The following is an 18698-nucleotide window of genomic DNA, read 5'->3' as shown; positions in this document are numbered from 1 at the left end:
TGTCAGTCTTTTGTTTGGAAACTTTAAAATGTCCTGAGAAAAATATTCAAGATAATATGTGCTCAGTTCCTGAAAAACAGTCAGTACAAAATAACTATGTTCTGCGTTCTCATAGCCTTATTTAAATCTTTCCACAATCTTGCTTAAAATTGTAAAGATAAATATTTCACGAACAGCAACTGTTTAAGGGAGAGGAATGTCAGAGAAAGGTTTCTCTGAAGCTTAGTGTAGAGTACAGGGAGGGACAGTGGAATCTGGAAAGAGACATGTTTGGGTTTTTCAAACACAGGCGTGTAAAGTTGAAAAGCTTTTGATTGAAAGCATACATGGAGTTAAAGGTGAGAATCCAATAAAAAAGTCAACTTTCTAAATGGAGGCAGCCCTTGAATGAGAATTTTATTTGTTTTCCTCCTTTTTTCTGTTGAAAAATCCTCTTCCTTAAAAAATACTAGGAGTAGCTTAACTTCATAGATTGAGGTATGGAATCCTTTAAAAAAAAAGAAAAGAAAAGAGTAAGCAGCTATTATTTAGTGAAGGGCAAATGCTTGCAGAGCATTCAGCAAGTTTTGCCAGGGCTGAGACTTTCCCTGCTAATAGCTAATCAGTTTAATCTCATTAAACAACACCAGGACTTAAGTACAACCACCCATGATGCATAGAATTACTTTAGCAAAATTTTAAAGATATCTGCCTCTTTATTTTACTGGCCCTAATTTCATCTCTTAGAAGGTTACCAAGCTAAGAAAATGAGTAGTATAGATTTTATTTTCAGTAATAAAGGCAAAATGGGGGGGGTGGGTGGCAAAGCTTCCAGGGGCTACATCTCAGCAGAGGTTCTAGATTATCTCTGTGCATGGTCCTGGGTTGGAGTATCAGTCTCAGAAAAGAACCCTGTGCCCAGATATTTTGCTTTTGTTGCTCTCCTTATGGGGCTCCTTTTCCCTTCAGGTCTTTCTATCTCCCCCTTCTTTCATAAGATTTCCCGCATTCTGCCCAAAGTTTGGCTATGTGTCTTTGTATCTGCTTTAATACCTTGCTTCATAGAGCTTTTCAGAGACCCTCTGTGGCAGGCTCCTGTCCTGTTCCCTATTTTCTCCCTCTTCCAATGTCTATTCATTTGCCTTTCTGAATGAGGACTGATCATCTTACCCAGGGTCCTCCTAGTAAAAGGAACAGGGGCTGTCTCTAATATGAACTCAGTGGCTGGCTCTGTGATTACCTATCCGTGAGGGGGTGCTATGCAGGCAGCCTTAGCAGGCCACAGCAGACAATCCTGATGAGACCTGATAGAATATGGTCAGATGGAAGGAAAGGAGGACCTCCCCCATCAGTGGACTAGGGGAGGGTAATGGGAAGAAAAGAGGGAGAGAGGGCAGGATTGGGAGGGGACAAGGGAGGGAGCTACAGCTGTTATACAAAGTTAATAAACTGTAATGAATTTAAAAACAATTTAAAATAAAAATTAAACATACAAAAAAGAACAAAACCTAAAAATGTGGCCTGATCACAGGAAACAAATTAAAAAGAAAAAGTTTTCATATGAAAAAGCCATTCTATGAATTTACTCACATTTTATGATAAATTGAAAATAAATATCCACTTAACAAGGTGTTTTATTTCATGTTCATAAGCATGTATATATAAAATGTAACGAAGATATATATTTAAATAACTAATTACATTGAAAAAATTATTCAATTATTCAATTGAAAAAAGTTATTTCTGGAAAAGCAAGATGGTTCATCAGTAAAGGAGCTTGCTAGCAAGCCTAATAACCTGAGTTCCATCTCCAAGACCCTACCCTCGTGGGAGAAGAGAACAGAATCCTGAAAGTTGTTCTCTGACCTCCAGTACATGCTGTAGCATGCATGAGCCTATACACACACACACACACACACACACACACACACACACACACACACACATATATGTGTGTGTGTATATATATATATATATGTATATATATGTATTTGGTGTAACTAGTTGGAGTTTATGACAGATCTCTGCAAGAGCAGTAAGTGTTCATACCCATTGAGCCAACTCTATAGTCCTGAAATAATGATTCCTAAAATTATTCCTCTCTTTGTCACAGGGTTATTTGACTTTACAGTGCAAAGTGTACCTTAGCAGCAGTGGGGCTTCTTACTTTGAGTTGTTGGAGTGGTGAGATATGTAGTTTCTTTACATTTTCATCTCCTTTTGAAAAAATAAATGAAGGAACAAAGCACTAGGATAAAAAATTAAATTTAAATGAATTATTTAAAAGAGAATCCTGACTTAATTACATTTTCATAGTTAGAGTGGATAATAACTTGTGCCCCAGAGGAATTCTTTAGCTTAAAAATGATTCATGTTAACATATAATTTAATAGGCTAATGGAGTTATTTTACCAATAGTATTATATTAGAATAATTATAATAGGCCGTAAGTCACACATTTTTTTTCTTTTGAAATTGTGTGTCATAGATGGGTTAGTAATAAGTACTGTGGAAGGTCCTATTTCCACCCAGCAGTAAATCTAAAAAATTAGATTTACATAAAAAAAACATATGGATTAGCCATGAATGTTCAGAACAAATTTGGTTCAATATTTGAAACAAAAGTGAAACACATTTTCTGTAGGTTTGGCCATGAATTAAACTGAATTAAAGATTAAATGGGATTTCATGCGAGTTATCGGCTGAAGCCGAGGCTCAATGGGACCTTGGAGTGTATTCCCACCTTTCCTTTGGGGCGACACTGAGAAAAGGGAGGGGTCCAGGTAGAGTGAAAGCTGTGAAGCACTCATGCAGAGGCAGACATTGTGTTCTTGAAGAGCCCTTCCAGAAATGTAACACAGCACAGGAAGCACAGCAAAGACATTTACACGAGGAACTTAGGGAAAGGGCATGAGCACACTGCTCCTGGTCTTGGTGTCTTCATGATACATTTCATAAGACATTATATAGGGTGGTGGTTTGAATGGAAAGGACCTCACAGGCTTACAGATTTGAATACTTGGTCATGAAGGAGTGGCACTATTTGAAAAAATAAGGAGATGTAGCCTTCTTGTAGGAAGTGTGTCATTGAGTGTGGGCTTTGTAGTTTCAAAAATCCATTCCAAGTCCCGAATCTTTCTCTTCCTGCATTCTGCAGGTCTGGATGTAGAATTTTCAGGTACTTCCCCAGCACTATGTCTGCCTACAAACTGCATGTTCCCTGCTGTAATGGTAGTGAACTAAATCTCTGAAACAGTAAGCAAGCCACAAATAAATGCGTTCTCTTCTAAGAGTTGTTGAGGTCATGCTTCACAACAACAGAAAGCTTACTAAGACATATATCAAATTCTTAGGAGCGTAGATTATTCAGACTCTACTTCTTTCTATGTTATTACTAAAAGAAAACATCTGTTGGGTTAAAGGGCACACTCATTTAGGAGAACTCATTTGAACAGTGTCTTTATGACTATGGGTAAAAACATTGTATGAATTCTTTGTTCGACATGAAGTATAATACAGGAAGAGTTAGAACTTGAAGACAGACATTTAACACTATCTCTTCTTCTCACATCATAACGTACATTCATGTGAGTCATTCCTTATGATTCACTACTGACTCAGGAACTGATCTTGGCAGGCTGTTTTTACCAACGTCATTTTCTCCAGAATCTGCTTGTAACTTTTTGAGACATCAAATCATTGGATGATGAACTCAGACATCTAAAGCAGAAATGTTTATGAACAGGCTATATGAATTGTTTTATCTGCACATTTATTTCCTCTATCTATAAATGGTAATCCTTGGTCAGCTAAGAGTTCTGATTTCCCTCTCTCCTCCCTTGCATTAATTTCTCACTCCTTCATTATGTTCTGTAGTAACTACTGAAGTCTTAAATACATGATTTCATATTCTGAGTTAGATCCAAACCATAATCATCAGACTCTGAGACAAGATGTTCAGCTACTTGGTCCATTCAGTTTCCAACTTGGTGTATATAGATTTTGTGTGTGTGTCCAAAACCACAGGATCTATTAATGTAATGAGGCTACACACTCTTTTTCCTTGATACCCTTAATTGTGAAATTGGCATTTCCAGAATTGACTATTTTTCAAATAAAATCCAGTGATGATTGTGGCAATATTTTTGTGGAACTAAAGACTTGCCAGTTGGCCCTTTCTCAGATAATTAGGAATAGTGCTACCTCAAGCTCCAGCTATACCACATCTAAGTATATAGCCAAAATATGCTCAATAATACAACAAGGACATTTACTGAGCCATGTTTATAGCAGCTTTATTTGTAATAGAGAGAATATGGAAATAATTCAGATGCCCCTCAATTGAGGAATGTATATAGAAATTGTGGTACATTTATACAATGGAATACTACTCAGCATTTAAAAACAAGGAAATCATGAAATTCACAGGCAAATGATAGGAACTAGAAAAGATCATCCTGAGTGAGGTGTCCCAAAAGCAGAAAGACACACATGGTATATACTCACTTATAAGCAAATTAAAACAACTCTGAGATTTCACCTTACACTCATCAGATTGGCTAAAATAAAAAACTCTGTTGACAACACATGCTGGAGAGGATGTGGAGAAAGGGAAAGCCTCCTCCATTGCTGGTGGGAATATAAACTTGTACAATCACTTTGGAAATCAATCTGTCACTTTCTCAGACAACTAGGAATAGTGCTGCCTCAAGATCTAGCAATACCACTCATGGACATATATCCAAAATATGCTCAAGTATACAGCAAGGACATTTGCTCACCATGTTTATAGCAGCTTTTTTTTAAGACATTCATAAGCTGGGAAAAAACACACGTCCCTCAATAGAGGAATAGATACAGAAATTGTGGTACATATACACAATGGAATACTACTCAGCAATTAAAAACAAGGAAGTCATGAAATTTGCAGGAAAATGGTAGGAAGTAGAGATCACTCTGAGTGAGGTATCCTAGAATCAGAAAGACACACATGGTTTATACTCATTTATAAGTAGATATTACCCATAAAGTATAGGATAATCATAGTAAAATCTGTACACCTAAACAAGCTAAGCAAGAAGGAGAACCCTCTGTAAGATGCTCAATCCTCATCTAGAAAAGTAAATGGGAGAGATATCAGAAGAGGGAAAAAACAGGGAACAGGACAGGAGCCTAACACAGAGGGCCTTTGAAAGACTCAACCCAGTAGGGTATCAAAGCAGATGCTGAGACTCATAGACAAACTTTGGGCAGAGTGCAGGAAATCTTATGTAAGAAGTGGAAGATAAAAAGACCTGGAGGGAACAGGAGCCCCATAAGGAGAGCAACAGAACCAAAAACTCTGGGCCTAGGAGTCTTTTCTGAAACTGATACTCCAAACAAGGACAATTCTTGGAGATAACCTAGGACCCCTGCACAGATTTAGCCCATAGCAGATCAGTGTTCAAGTGGGTTCCCTAGTAAGAGGAACAGGGTCTGTCTCTGACATGAACTGAGTGGCTGGCTCTTTGATTGCCTCCCCCTGAGGAAGGGGCAGCCTTACCAAGAAACAGAAGAAGACATTGCACCTAATCCTGATGAGACCTGATAGGCTAGGGTCAGATGGAATGGGAGTAGGACCTCCCCTATAAGTGGACTGGGGGAGGGACATGGGAAGAGATGAGGGAGGAAGGATCAGATTGGGAGGGGAGGAGGGAGAGGGCTACAGCTGGGATACAAAATGAATAAATTTTAATAAATAAAATACAAGAAAAAAGAAAACAAAACAAAAAAGACTTGCCAGTTGCAGATATGGCTACTGAAGACAAAAATGTAATCAGTATCAGAGATTAGCAGGGAACCCTGTCCCATAAGCCCCTGACTCTCTCATTAAATAGAATAGACACATTTATTTATTTTAAGTATCAAAATGAATACACAAGAAGTATCATTTACTGTGCTATGTTGAATAATTTAAAAAGTAATACAGTGAAGTACAAAGTAAATAAATGATGTATAAATATTTATGAGTTTTTAAAGATAAAATTATAAGTTAGAAATATTGTCGCCCTCCATAAAAGCAAAAATAATGGGCTGATCAAGTCAATGCTAGTTTTTGCTTAGGAAAAAATCTCTGTAATTTATCAAGGTGATAAGAATGAGTTGGTGATCTTTGCTGCTTTGGAGTTGGTTCTATATAAAAAATATTTACATAAAAATTACGTAGTAACATTAAGTGACTATGAAATAGGTTGTAGCTTTCACTGTAGAAAGGAAAATATTGTCGGTTTCATCTGCAGGAAAATTACATGAGAACAGGTGAAAGCATACCCAAATACAACCCCTTCAAAATCCTCATTAATAAATAATGGCTAGTCTGATGCTTTAGTTTTCTGTGACAGGAAAACCACATAAAATATAATAATACCCAAAGAATAGCCTTGCATAAAACAAGACAAGATATGGATATTGTCCACTGGAAATTGACAATGAATGCAGTGTGTATACAGGAGGCATCAGCGGGACTTGGGAGAGGAGTAAGCAGCAAAGAGTTTTGCTGCTCTTTCAAAGGATCAAAATTTGCCTCCCAGAATCTATAGCTGCTACTATCTTCTAGTTCCAATGGATTAGAAGCTTCTTCTTGCATTCATCTACACACACACACACACACACACACACACACACACACACACACATATCATTCTTGTGCACAAACACACAGAGACACATTAAAGATATAGTGTATGCAACAAAGATGAAACCATGCACAAAAAGCAATAAAATAAATATGCACACAGGAAAAAACCTGGGGGCAGCAGGCATTCACCTGGCACCTATAGGCTCATTGGCACTGCTTCTTTCCTTCTTTCTTTCTTTCTTTCTTTCTTTCTTTCTTTCTTTCTTTCTTTCTTCCTTCCTTCCTTCCTTCCTTCCTTCCTTCCTTCCTTCCTTTCTTTCTTTCTTTCTTTCTTTCTTTCTTTCTTTCTTTCTTTCTCTTCTTCTTGTTCTTCTTGTTCTTCTTGTTCTTCTTGTTCTTGTTCTTCTTGTTCTTCTTGTTCTTGTTCTTCTTCTTCTTCTTCTTCTTCTTCTTCTTCTTCTTCTTCTTCTTCTTCTTCTTTTCGTATTTCATATACTTGGTGGAATTTAATGCATCTCTCTTCAAACATTAACTAACACTCTAACATAAGAGTGACTTTTTGACGCTCAGGCAAACATTAGCTATTGATGCCACATGGACATTGTATTCCATGTTTAAGTCACATTCCTCTAAAAATTAACATTCCAGCATGAGACCATACTAGTAACAGCTTTATCTGACTGCCTTTGCTTTCTATGCATTATTTACTCCTGTGTGTTGACTTGAGAGTGTGGGGTGGCTGGGGGGCAGTTACCCTCATGTTTCAAGTCATCCTGTGGATGAGTCTTGGTGCTAATGGATTAGATGATTTGACCAGACATGTAATAACACAACTCATGTCTTATTTTTCTTTTCATAGTTTTCTTCTATGACTCTTGAGTATCCCTACTGAGTATTTCTCGATCATACATTCTCTGTGCTTCTGCTCAAATATTAAGGTAATAAATTGCCACATTCTCATAAAAAATTGTATTCCCCATGTATCTGTGCTAAGCAATTTTCTCTCCTTTGTCACAAACTGTTATGCATTTCAATCCCAGATAGTGATTAAAATTATACACAAGGTTATAGATTCCTTAGTGAATGTCAATTAATACACCTTGTGTTCCATTTACAATCTTCTAGGCTTTGAAATAAGACAGTATCTCAAGTTTCAATTTTTTTTTAAATTAGTGGAGATATGATTTTTTTTTATTCCTAAGTAAATGTCTGAGTTATAAAAGGATGGTTGAGAGAGAATGGCTTTCAAAAAATAATAAATAAGAAAGAAAGACTGGATAGCCACAGAGAAATACTTCAATAGTCTGACAATGGAATTATTAAGCAGAAGTTTTCTCCTCCTCCTCCTCCTCCTCCTCCTCCTCCTCCTCCTCCTCCTCCTCCTCCTCCTTCTCCTCCTCCTTCTCCTTCTTCCTTCTTTGACAACAACAAATTTAATCAAAGACATAAACCTGGAGTTTTGAAGAAAATACACTACACATAATTCCGTGCCTGCTGAGGCCATCCTGTGTGTATAAATTAGGATCTTAAAACTTCACCAAGCAAAATCTTCCAAGCATAGGTGGTGTAATTGGTTCATTAATGTATTTGTTGTCATTAGTGAGTATAATTTTACAGAGGCAGAAACTTGGCCTGGCTTTATTGGAGATCCTTATTAGTGTACTTTCATTTTCAATCTAAAAAAAAAAAAAAATCCTGAAGTTGGGAGGCAGAGGCAGTCAGTTCTCTCAGATTGAGTCCAGATTGATTTTACAGAATGAGTTCTACAGAATGGTCTACAGAATGAGTTCCAGGTCAGGTAGAGCTTTACAAAGAAACTCTGCATGGAAAACACACACACACACACACACACACACACACACACACACACACATAAAGCCTCATGTTTTTGTTAGGGACAGCAACGCAGAGTCAGGTGTACCACAGTTGATCCTTCCTGAAGAACATCCACACTGAGGCGCCTATATAAGATTAGTGACCCACTCCTATTGATTTCCTCTGTAAATAAAAGTGCTCTGTATGAGGAGGATGGATCAGTCATAGAACTCTTTCAGCTGCCCAGCTCTGTGTTGCTTAAAAGGCATGAAATTGCTCAGTGAGAACTCATTAATTCCTGATCTGTATTAGTATATTGGGTGTGTTTGTGTTATTTAAAACTATAGCTTTGAAATCAGAGTGTGAGTTACAGGACAAAAAAGACTTTTCTTAGCTCTTTCAAAACCCTCAAAGATTAATATAACTCTTTTTCCATAGGGACATAGTGGTAAAGGCTAAAGTATGCATTTATGCATGCATATGTATTTATGTATAGACATGTGTGCATGCTACAGCTCCTACTTTGCTTGGCTGGTAACATTAAGGAACATGATGCTGAAGAAGCAGCCACTGGAGCCGTAGTGAGAGGATGTTTTATTGTCATCTGCAGCACTGGCTGACAGTGAGAAGAAAATACCAGCTGAGTTGACTTTCCTGAGGTATTTACACTTCTCACACACTCTTTTCGAAGCTGTGCAAATATTCAATGGACTTTTAACCTTCTCTGTTTTTAAGCTTTGTACTTCAGCAGGCTTGAGGGAACACTGGACATATATTCCACTTCTATCTACAAAAAATTCCCTGAAAATCTTTTACAGAGCAGAGGTTTTCTGTATCCCTTGGTTTGCAAAATTCTGAAATTTAGACCAAAGTAGCTAACATTTTTTTCTCATATTTAGACAAGATTTCATAGAAGCCTCTTACTTTTTTGTAAAATTGTTTATGTGATTTTTTGTAGATGTTCTTTGTGTGTTTGTCTTCAATTTCTTGTATTTTCTATCAATCTTAAGCTAATATAATATTATTTTCCTAGTCTTGTTTTCTTTGAAATTAAATGCACCTTTCAAATCAAATGATGCATTACTTTTTAATTGTAAGGCATTGAAAGAAGTAAATTACCAACATATAGCATATAAAAAAAACTTAGAATACATCATTATATTAACAGAAATGTATATAAAGGGAAATCCATGTGTCAAAACTCCCCAACCTACAACTTGAAACTTAAAGTTCAATGCTTGTTAAGAATTCAGAATTTTCTTCAGAGTTATGAAGGGTTTTATTCCAATCCTCATTTGTTATCAAGTATCAGACATTTCTCTGTCCAAAAATAAAAACAGAGAAGCCAAAGATTAGAGCTCTTAAACTCAAGGATCCATACACGGATGAGGGAGCTGAGAGCCTGATCAGCAGCCTCCTTGTGTGCAGGGGGTCATGCAGTCACAGCCCTTGAGCAGTTATGCTATGCTTTGGGAAGCACTTCTCCAAAGTGAATCATTGCTCCTCTACAACCTTGGACATTTTTGAATTGGAAAGCCAGGATCTCCTTCCTTCTGCAGATCACCCAGTAGTGTGTTTAAAACATCTCCCTCATTATCTGGAAGTACATGGTCTGTTCCCATCGCCTTGACTGACGCCTTCAGAATTATATTCAGGTTTGTTATACGCTCTCTTTTCAGGCTGGAATCATCTCTGAGAATTTCATAGATTCATAAGGTGTAATAGCTACACTAACTTCCCTTCATATTGGGCTTAATAGTTGCCTGGATTAACTGACCCTTTGACCTACTTTAGGTCTAAGTATGTGCAGCATATGTGATTGTGAGTCCACACCTTCATCACGAAACAGGGTCAGTCATTTGCTAAGAGTAGGTTCCTTCTGGAAGTATGGAACGAAAGAGGTTCAAATTATACTTCATCAGAAATCCCTCATCACTAGGGCTTGCCAGAAGCATTTTCTTTAATGCTTTCTTTTGTTTGAACATCAAGGAACATTATTTTGATATTAATTTCTACTTATCATATAAAGTTGACTTTCAAGCATTCAGAAGTGTTCACAGTATAATTTATATTTTTGATTTACCATTTGAAAATGAGACAAAATGAGAACTGAGTTGAGCTTACTGATGACAGGAAAATGAACTGTGTGGTAGCATTTCAAAACAATTTTAAATTATTTTAGCAAACTTAATCTCCACTGTAAATGAGGTTAAGATGCTTTTGGGATGTGAAATCACTTCAGAACTTTTCTGTGCGAGACAACATAATCTTCTGTTTTTCTTCATTTTATATCAGCTTTAGAAAGCCAAGCCTTCATTTACAGGTTCCCAGTAAAAGCAGAAAAAAATATGCACTGTAAAAACAAAGTACTACAAACAGTACATTTTAGCTATAGATTTTTTATAGGATTTTATTTTTTCTTTAAATAATTTGAGTTTCTAATACATGTTTTAAAGCTTGTGAATGAGGCTAACTAGTGACTTGATTCTATGAGTGACATGCATAGTTCTTGATGATTCTGACCAAGGAGTTTGGAAATGGTTGAGAAGCCATTCACAACTCACTTTTCAGAGCTGACTAGCAAGTCAGTCAAGCTTAATGGTCTGGAAGCAGAAATCATGCCTAATATATCTTTTATATTGCTCCTAGCTACTAAAATAATACATGCTGTTCTCAGAGACAGTGACCTTCTGAAGTAAAGTGAACCACGTATTCCACAATCACCACTAAAAACCAAAAAATAGACACTAAATAACTCAATCCCATTTCAGGGTGTCAGAGAAGTACAACAGGTGAGACTTCAGTAGGAAAACAGACATGGCATTTTGAGAAATATTTTTCATTATCTTTAAATTGCAAGACACAGTATGTTCACATGCCTAGTATATAACTGCCCTCTCAACTGAAAACAATCAAAAGTGATGTGTTCCCCTTGCAACTTCCATGCCTTTTATCCTTTTATGTATATTCTTATTTGTACATTTTGAAATTACACATATAATCTATATGCACAGATATGTGTGTATAATACTTGTAATATATGCATATATATGCACAAAATATATTATATAATTCATATATATGTGTGTGTGTGTGTGTGTGTGTGTGTGTGTATGGGGGTGTAGGTTAGCACAAGTGACTTGCAAATGTTAGAAGAAACTTTGGATCTCCTGGAGCTGGAGTTGAGGCAGCTGTAACTGTGGGAACTGAGTGTGGGTCCTCTGCAAGAGCAGAAGTTCTGTAAAGTGAAAAGCTGTCTCCTGAGTGTTCTGCTCACACTTGCAGGTGGGTTCACCTCCCTCTGCATCATTCCCCTTTTTCTTTCAAATTAGCTTGTTCGTCTGTCTCTCCTCCTGTGAGGACTTTGCCTGCCTAACCCAAGGTCCTTTCTAGTTCCTGGGTTCCACCTGTGCTTCCAATTAAACACACCAATCTAAAGGTTCAGTGGTTGGACCCACATCAGAGTGAGAACTTTTGTTTTGCTAGATCTGGGTTATGTTTCCCAGTATTACGTTTCTCAGCTCCATACATTTAACATTGAATTTTCTATTTTCATTTTTCTTTCCAGCTGAATAAAATTCCATTTTCATGACCCATCTTCAGTCGATGAGTATCTAGGGTTCCCATATCCTAGCCATTGTGATTGGACGGGTGTGTATGAACACATGAATAAACACATGTCTCTATGGTTGGAAATACATTATTTTGGTATATCCAGGAGGGCCATAGTGGGGACACACAATTGTGTGAGGTGGCACCAACTGCTTTGACTCTAATTATCAGGAAAAATAACCTGGAAAGTTTATAATTTGTCATATCTCAATTTTACCTGATGACTGTGGATGGAAGACACTTTTTTAGAATGTTGACATCCTTACACCCCCTCTCCTTGAAACAGATACTGTAATAAATTTGCATGCCTGAATTTAATCAGTAAATCATATAGGAATGAAGAATGCTAAAGTACATAGCAATGATGTAACCTGGTCTTCATCTCTCTTCCCCATGCAGTTCCAATATTAGATACTACAGACATTATACCCCATTAATCCTGCTTGATGTGGTTTCATAGACAGCTCTGACACAATGACTGTAACCCTTCCTATTATCTACAAATAGAAAATGATCCAGGTTCCAATTATGCTGATGTTATGGGCACCTGGAGACCTATTTCTTCCAAGAGCCTTGGCCTTGATGTTTTATTCCTGAAACAGACTATTCTGTCATTTCTCTAACGTGCCCTGACTTTTTCACCTCACTATAAGTTTCAGTTTTTGAAACAGATTAAATTCATTCTGTGTTCAGTCTGGCAAAGAAAGTCTGGCAAGAAGATTCAAGCTTTCTGAGAATAAAATTTCTCTGTCTCTGGTAAAATTGCAATCAAATACTAAGTATGAAGTAGTTTGTGTTCCTTCAAAGTAACTTATGTTTACCTTTAAATATCTTGAAATAAGCTCATTATTTAGAGACTGAATGTTTACATAGTGATGTTACTATGTATCTATTCTCATAATTTTGTAATTCATTTTCTCCAGTTGGCTACTTATAAAATATCACATTGGTTATTATTAAAGACTGGTTTAGAGGACAGAGAGAAAGGAGAAGGAAACACAGTGAGAGGAAGACAAAAAGAGAGAGAAAGAGAAAGGGAGAGAGAATGTGAGAGAGGGAATTTTAAAAATCATAACATTTGAAAAGTGAAAAATTAAAATAATGTGTGTTTTATTTCTCTGTGGGCTGTCCTGATACATTTGGTTTGCTTGCAGTAAATTCTGACTCTAAATAAATAAAATAAAGTGAAATGAAAGGAAATGAAATATATAATAAGCACAAGGCTGGAGATACAGTTTAGTGTCACAGCACTTGTTGATCATGCCTGAGGTCCAGTGACTGCAGTCTGGGAAATTCCAGTTCATGGTTGGTTGACTGTTGTATTTTAGAGTAAGTTACACACTGTGCTTAAAACGTATTCAATAGAAAACTGTTTACTCTATGCTCATGATGCAAAAGAGAAAAGGGAGGAATGAGAAAAACAAGAAAGAAGATGAAAAGCAGAGGGAGGAGAAAGAAGACAATGGCTGGGTTCCACAAACCTCCCTGGGAGGAAGCTGCTGGTGACCCATGGTCATCCAAGGAGTTCCCACCTTGTGAAGGTTCTATCATTTTCCAAGAGTACCACCTGTGACCAAATTCTTAACACTCAGGCCTCTGTGCTATACTCAGGGTCTGAGCTATCATGGGTACAAACTTGTGAAATTGAAACATTTAATAGAAGTTGAATCTGGAAAACTATGATGTTTATAGTGCTGGTCATGCTGCTTCCTAAGGCATGCCCTTGATGTGAACACACTGTTAAAGGCTGGCAACATGCTGTTATGCTCTGTGTCCTATCCATTCACATTAAACCTGGCTATCACAAGAACCACTTGGCACTTACAGTGATCATACCTGTTACAGAGCTAAGATTGCCTCCAATAAACAAATTCATGCCAGGACCTACTTAGGTGCACTCTGAAAATATTTGACTGTATTCACACTCCTTCCCTCTGTCAGCCTCAGTTTTACAACCACTGATATTTATCTCTTTGTTCTTTTCTTTACTTTTGTCTTGTTTGTTTTTCTGTATCAGAAATATTGTAAGAGCCAGAGGTGCTAGATGACTGCAAGGAAATAGCATTTTCCTGAGCCAGTGGGTGAACTAAGCATATGAGCATCCCTTGGTTGTGATAAAATACACAAGACCTGCACAAGCTCTATCCAGCACAATTCCAGCATGGTGAGGGCAGTAGCTATGAATGCCTGCCCTAGCTGAGGAGCTATTGGAAACTGATAACCATCTGGATGGAAATGGATTTCTACTTTAAGGATGTGGCCTCTGGCAGGTCAACCACACTTAAATGGAAGGCCAAGCACTCACAAGCATACAGGTAGCATGTAGTGATATTTTATTGCTAAGGTTTTATGCTACGGTTTTTGTTCATGTGAGTCACACATTATATGTATTGGAGAAACACTCATATTGAGAAACCCTATTCACTGACAGTTCTTTTCCTTTGATCTTGTCAGCACTCTTCAGTATGGCATTCTTAATCAACAACTAAATATAATTAAAATATAACCAGTAATATTTTATTATTAAGATTACAATCATTTATGTGTTTATCAAGTATAATTACACGCTATTAAAATGTAAAATCTATTTATTTTGGCCCTCAAAAATTTCTAATTGTTCTGAAAAGGATTTGTGTTTTAGAAACTATTAGTTTAGAATTCCAATGGATATTACACACACTTCAAGTGCATACTCTAGTTATTTGTGAAATCCTTCCCCCAAATAGGCAGTTATTTTTATGGTAATTAAAAATGAAAGATTTTAAGTATCATACATTTTTCACACAAAACAAGGCTTAATCCCAATCCTTCCTTCAGCTTAATTAAATCTCAGTTTGACAAATATGTATCTAACAATGAACAACAAGGGTGAAATGCCTACACTGGTGGGCTGAATTGTTCTGGCTACATCTTTGAGAATAGACTTTGTCTCGGCAATTTATTGGATATTTCTATTAATAATAAGGGTTCTTAAGTATTTTTCATTTCATTCTTAATAGTAGAAGAAAAAGCTCATGAGAATTTTGGTTTTTTTTTGTTTTTTTTTCTTCTTTTTTTAATCTTTTTTATTTTAATTTTTAATAATTATACTTTATTCACTTTGTATCTCCCCATAAGCCCCTCTCTCCTCCCCTCCAATCCCACCTACCCTCCCCCTTCTCCACGCATGCCCCTCCCCAAATCCACTGATAGGGGAGGTCCTCCTCTCCTTTCTTCTGATCCTAGTCTATCAGATATCATCAGGACTGGCTGCATTGTCTTTTGAAGGGAGTTTTCAAGAAACATTTGACAAAATTGAGGTCACCACTTTTTCTCTTGAATTTTAATTGAGTTTGATTTCTAGCTTTGCCTGGAAACATAATGAACAGAGAACCTCTATGTTTTATCACGGGAAGGCTTAATATAATTACTTTAATACAGAGAAGTTAAATAGGCCCTACTTAATAATTAATTCCATACTCAATTGTGAAAACACAGCTATCAAAATACTAAAGCATCAGATCATCAGTAACATGTTTAGTTCTCTTTTTTTTTTTTTTTTTTTTTTTTTGCTTTTGAGTCAGGCTCTTTTATTCCCAGGCTGGCTTCAAACTGTGGCATAGCCCCAAAACATATCAAATCTCTTCTGACCCCTGCGCTGGAACTGGACACTCCACCATGACCATCTCAGGAGAGCTTAGGTCAACCTCACATTCACTAATGAGAAATGGACCTACGCAATAGCTTCTAATTTGAAGTGGGATATTGGGGGTTGGTCTAATACTTGTGTTTTGATGCTGCTTACTGGTCCTCAAGACCTGGTTACCACATGGATACACTTCTCCTTGTTGTGTAAATCTGCCTAAGACATTATTTCTGATTGGTTACTAAAAAAGTCTTGTATATTATTTTAAATAAAAATATTATAAATATTTTATTAGTTAATACAAAAGGCCTAGGCAGGCCAGAAAGAGGTAGGTGTGGCTGTTTTATGGGCTTTGGGGACAGGAGAATCATTGAAAAGAGGAGAGACAGGAAAGAATAGAGGAAAGAGGTGGAAGCCACAATGGATTATTATGGAAAAGGAACCATGGGGGACAGGAGGAAGGACTCCAAAAGTGGCAGGGAAAGGAACAATCCAGATGATGGAAAATCAAGTATTTATAAGATTATATAGGGAAGATAGTCCATATAAGAATGGTTAAGCTGGCTAGCATTGGATGGGGGCTGGGAGGTGGATGGTGAGGTTATTGAGATAACATAGGTGGAATTATTTGGCCAGCCCAAGGTGTTATAAGGCAATTTAAAAAAAAAACTAACAGGTTTCTGTATCTTATTGATAATGATAGTGGGTTAATACCTCAATAATAATTATAGGGCTATTAATAAACATTATACATCCCAACACCATTTTATTTCCAACAACAGTGGCACAGTCCAATCCCCAGTAGGGAGTTTTGGTATTCCTGTTCCTTAATCTCCCTGGCCACTCATGGATCACTTGTTCAAAACAAGTTCCTTTTATTCTTTGCTCTGTTCCTTCTTTCTCTTCACCTACCCATTCTCATCCTGCTTTCCACCCTCTCTTAAAGTAAAGAGACCAAAAGATTGAAAAAATCTTTGCAGAGGGAGCGATAGAAGAGCAAGACAGTGAGCACACAAATAGTAGGAGAGTGGCATAAAGACAAAGGAGGGAGAAATGGAGATGTAAACAGAGAGACAGAGGGTGAGATACAGGCATATAGACAAAACTTGAATGAAAAGTAAGGTCACTTTTGTTCACTGGAATCAAAGTTCTCGAGTTCAAATTCCCTTTCCCTGTGTATGGTGTTGCAAGCCTGTGGTTTAAGTACTCGGAGATGGAAAACACATTGTGTATCAGGCCTTCAAGGCCACCATTTGCTACACAGAGAGCTCAGGTTTAGCCTGTGTTACCTGAGCTTCTGTCTCAAGAACAAAACAAATGCCCCCTCACAAAACAGCAGCAATAACAATATTTATATTGCTACTGTATAATATTTATGCAACATGAAGTGTAAGCACAGAAGGAGATATAGTTTTCAGATTAGAATCTTGTGAAATTATTTCGAAACAAAAGAGATTTAAGAAATAATATTAAATAGCCATTACTGCTTACAAAAAAAGAACATTGACAGAGAAAGTGATTGAGGCAGGAAAATCCCAGGATCACATATTTGCTCTAATTCTTCAAAAACCAGGCATGTTCTAAGACTACAATTCAAAGTAAAACAATTCCTCTGGGGGTTACAATAGAAAAATATGGATTTATATGTATGATGTCCACATTCCAGAAAGTGGATACTAGTATTTTTTTTCCTTCACTGTATATAAATAATAAAATAAATTAGAATTCAAAATGTGTGCTGCAGGGAAATTTTTCTTTTCTTGAAGTAAACACAAATAATTCTGCTTATGTCCTTTATACATACAACGCTATTGTGCTTACCAGTGTTGCTCCTAATAGGCTGATAATGACTATTGGCAATTGGCAAGCCATAAGAAAATCATTGAAATGATTGCCCAAAGGTTTGTGATAAAAGTACTTTCTCATAGCTCAGTTTCTTCTCTTATCTGACTCGTCGTTTTGCGTTATTTATGTTCTTTTTTGCCGTAATGTAGACAATGGCCCACTATAAGTAGTTCACAAACTAATAATTTAAAACTTCAAGGAAAATAAGAAATGATCCCAGACAGATGCATCACTTTCCAGAGATTAAAACTCTCAGGAGGATTGGTAGAAAATAGTCATCTAGGACTTATGCCAGAGTTAGCACTGGACCTCAACTTTTGGGTTCTCATTCTGAGCAACAATGGCTATAAAAAGAAACTGAAAATTACGTAAAGGAGGTAATACATACTTTGAATTTTCTATGTGTTATTAAATTGGGTTCTATTATTTAAATTTAACCTTTGATCAAGTAAGTCCCATGATCATGCTGGAAAACTTAAGTAAATACCTTGAGTCTCCATCTCACTCTACCTCTGTCTCTCTGTTTCTCTGTATCTATCTCTCTGTCTCTCTCTCACATACACACACACACACACACACACACACACGAAATATTGAAAAGGAAAAGTTAATTTCTTCTACTTAGGTAGATACACCTTGAAGTTTGTAGTTCAGGAACTTTGGTGGACATTTAACTTTTAGTGGAATGAGAGCTTTTCTGTTACTAAAACACATAGAAAAGCCAATTTTGAAACCCTGATTCAGCCTAGTGGATAGTGATTTGATGGCCTGGATCCAGCTCTGTGTGAACATTTTATATTTAAAATCCATACATGAGCTCACTTAGTCAAGCTAATGTTTACCCTTTTATTACTTTGCACTTCATGTAGTTTTATTTCTACAAGTTTGCTGCTGTAACTTAGAGATTATTACTAATACCAAGGTGAATCCAGATTTTAAGGAAACAAAGACTCAAGCCCAATTCCATACTCTCATCTCCAGCTCTTAAGCAGATCACCTGCTGACACCTCACCTTCCTATCTGCTGCCATCTCAAACGAATAGGATCACACATATCCTTCCCCAACCACTCATTGCTTTATCCCAGGCTACAACTCCAGCAGGCATTTCTTGTGTTCTCTGTCCACCCTACCCAGGTAAGCAAGCAGGTAGGTGGCTTGTAGATCTTCATTCCTCCAAGTCCAGTTGTTCAGTCCCATTCCACCTC

Source organism: Meriones unguiculatus, chromosome 14, assembly GCF_030254825.1.
Source record: "Meriones unguiculatus strain TT.TT164.6M chromosome 14, Bangor_MerUng_6.1, whole genome shotgun sequence".
NCBI lineage: Eukaryota > Metazoa > Chordata > Mammalia > Rodentia > Muridae > Meriones > Meriones unguiculatus.
The sequence above is the reverse complement of the archived record's forward strand: the minus strand, read 5'-3'. Positions refer to the sequence as shown.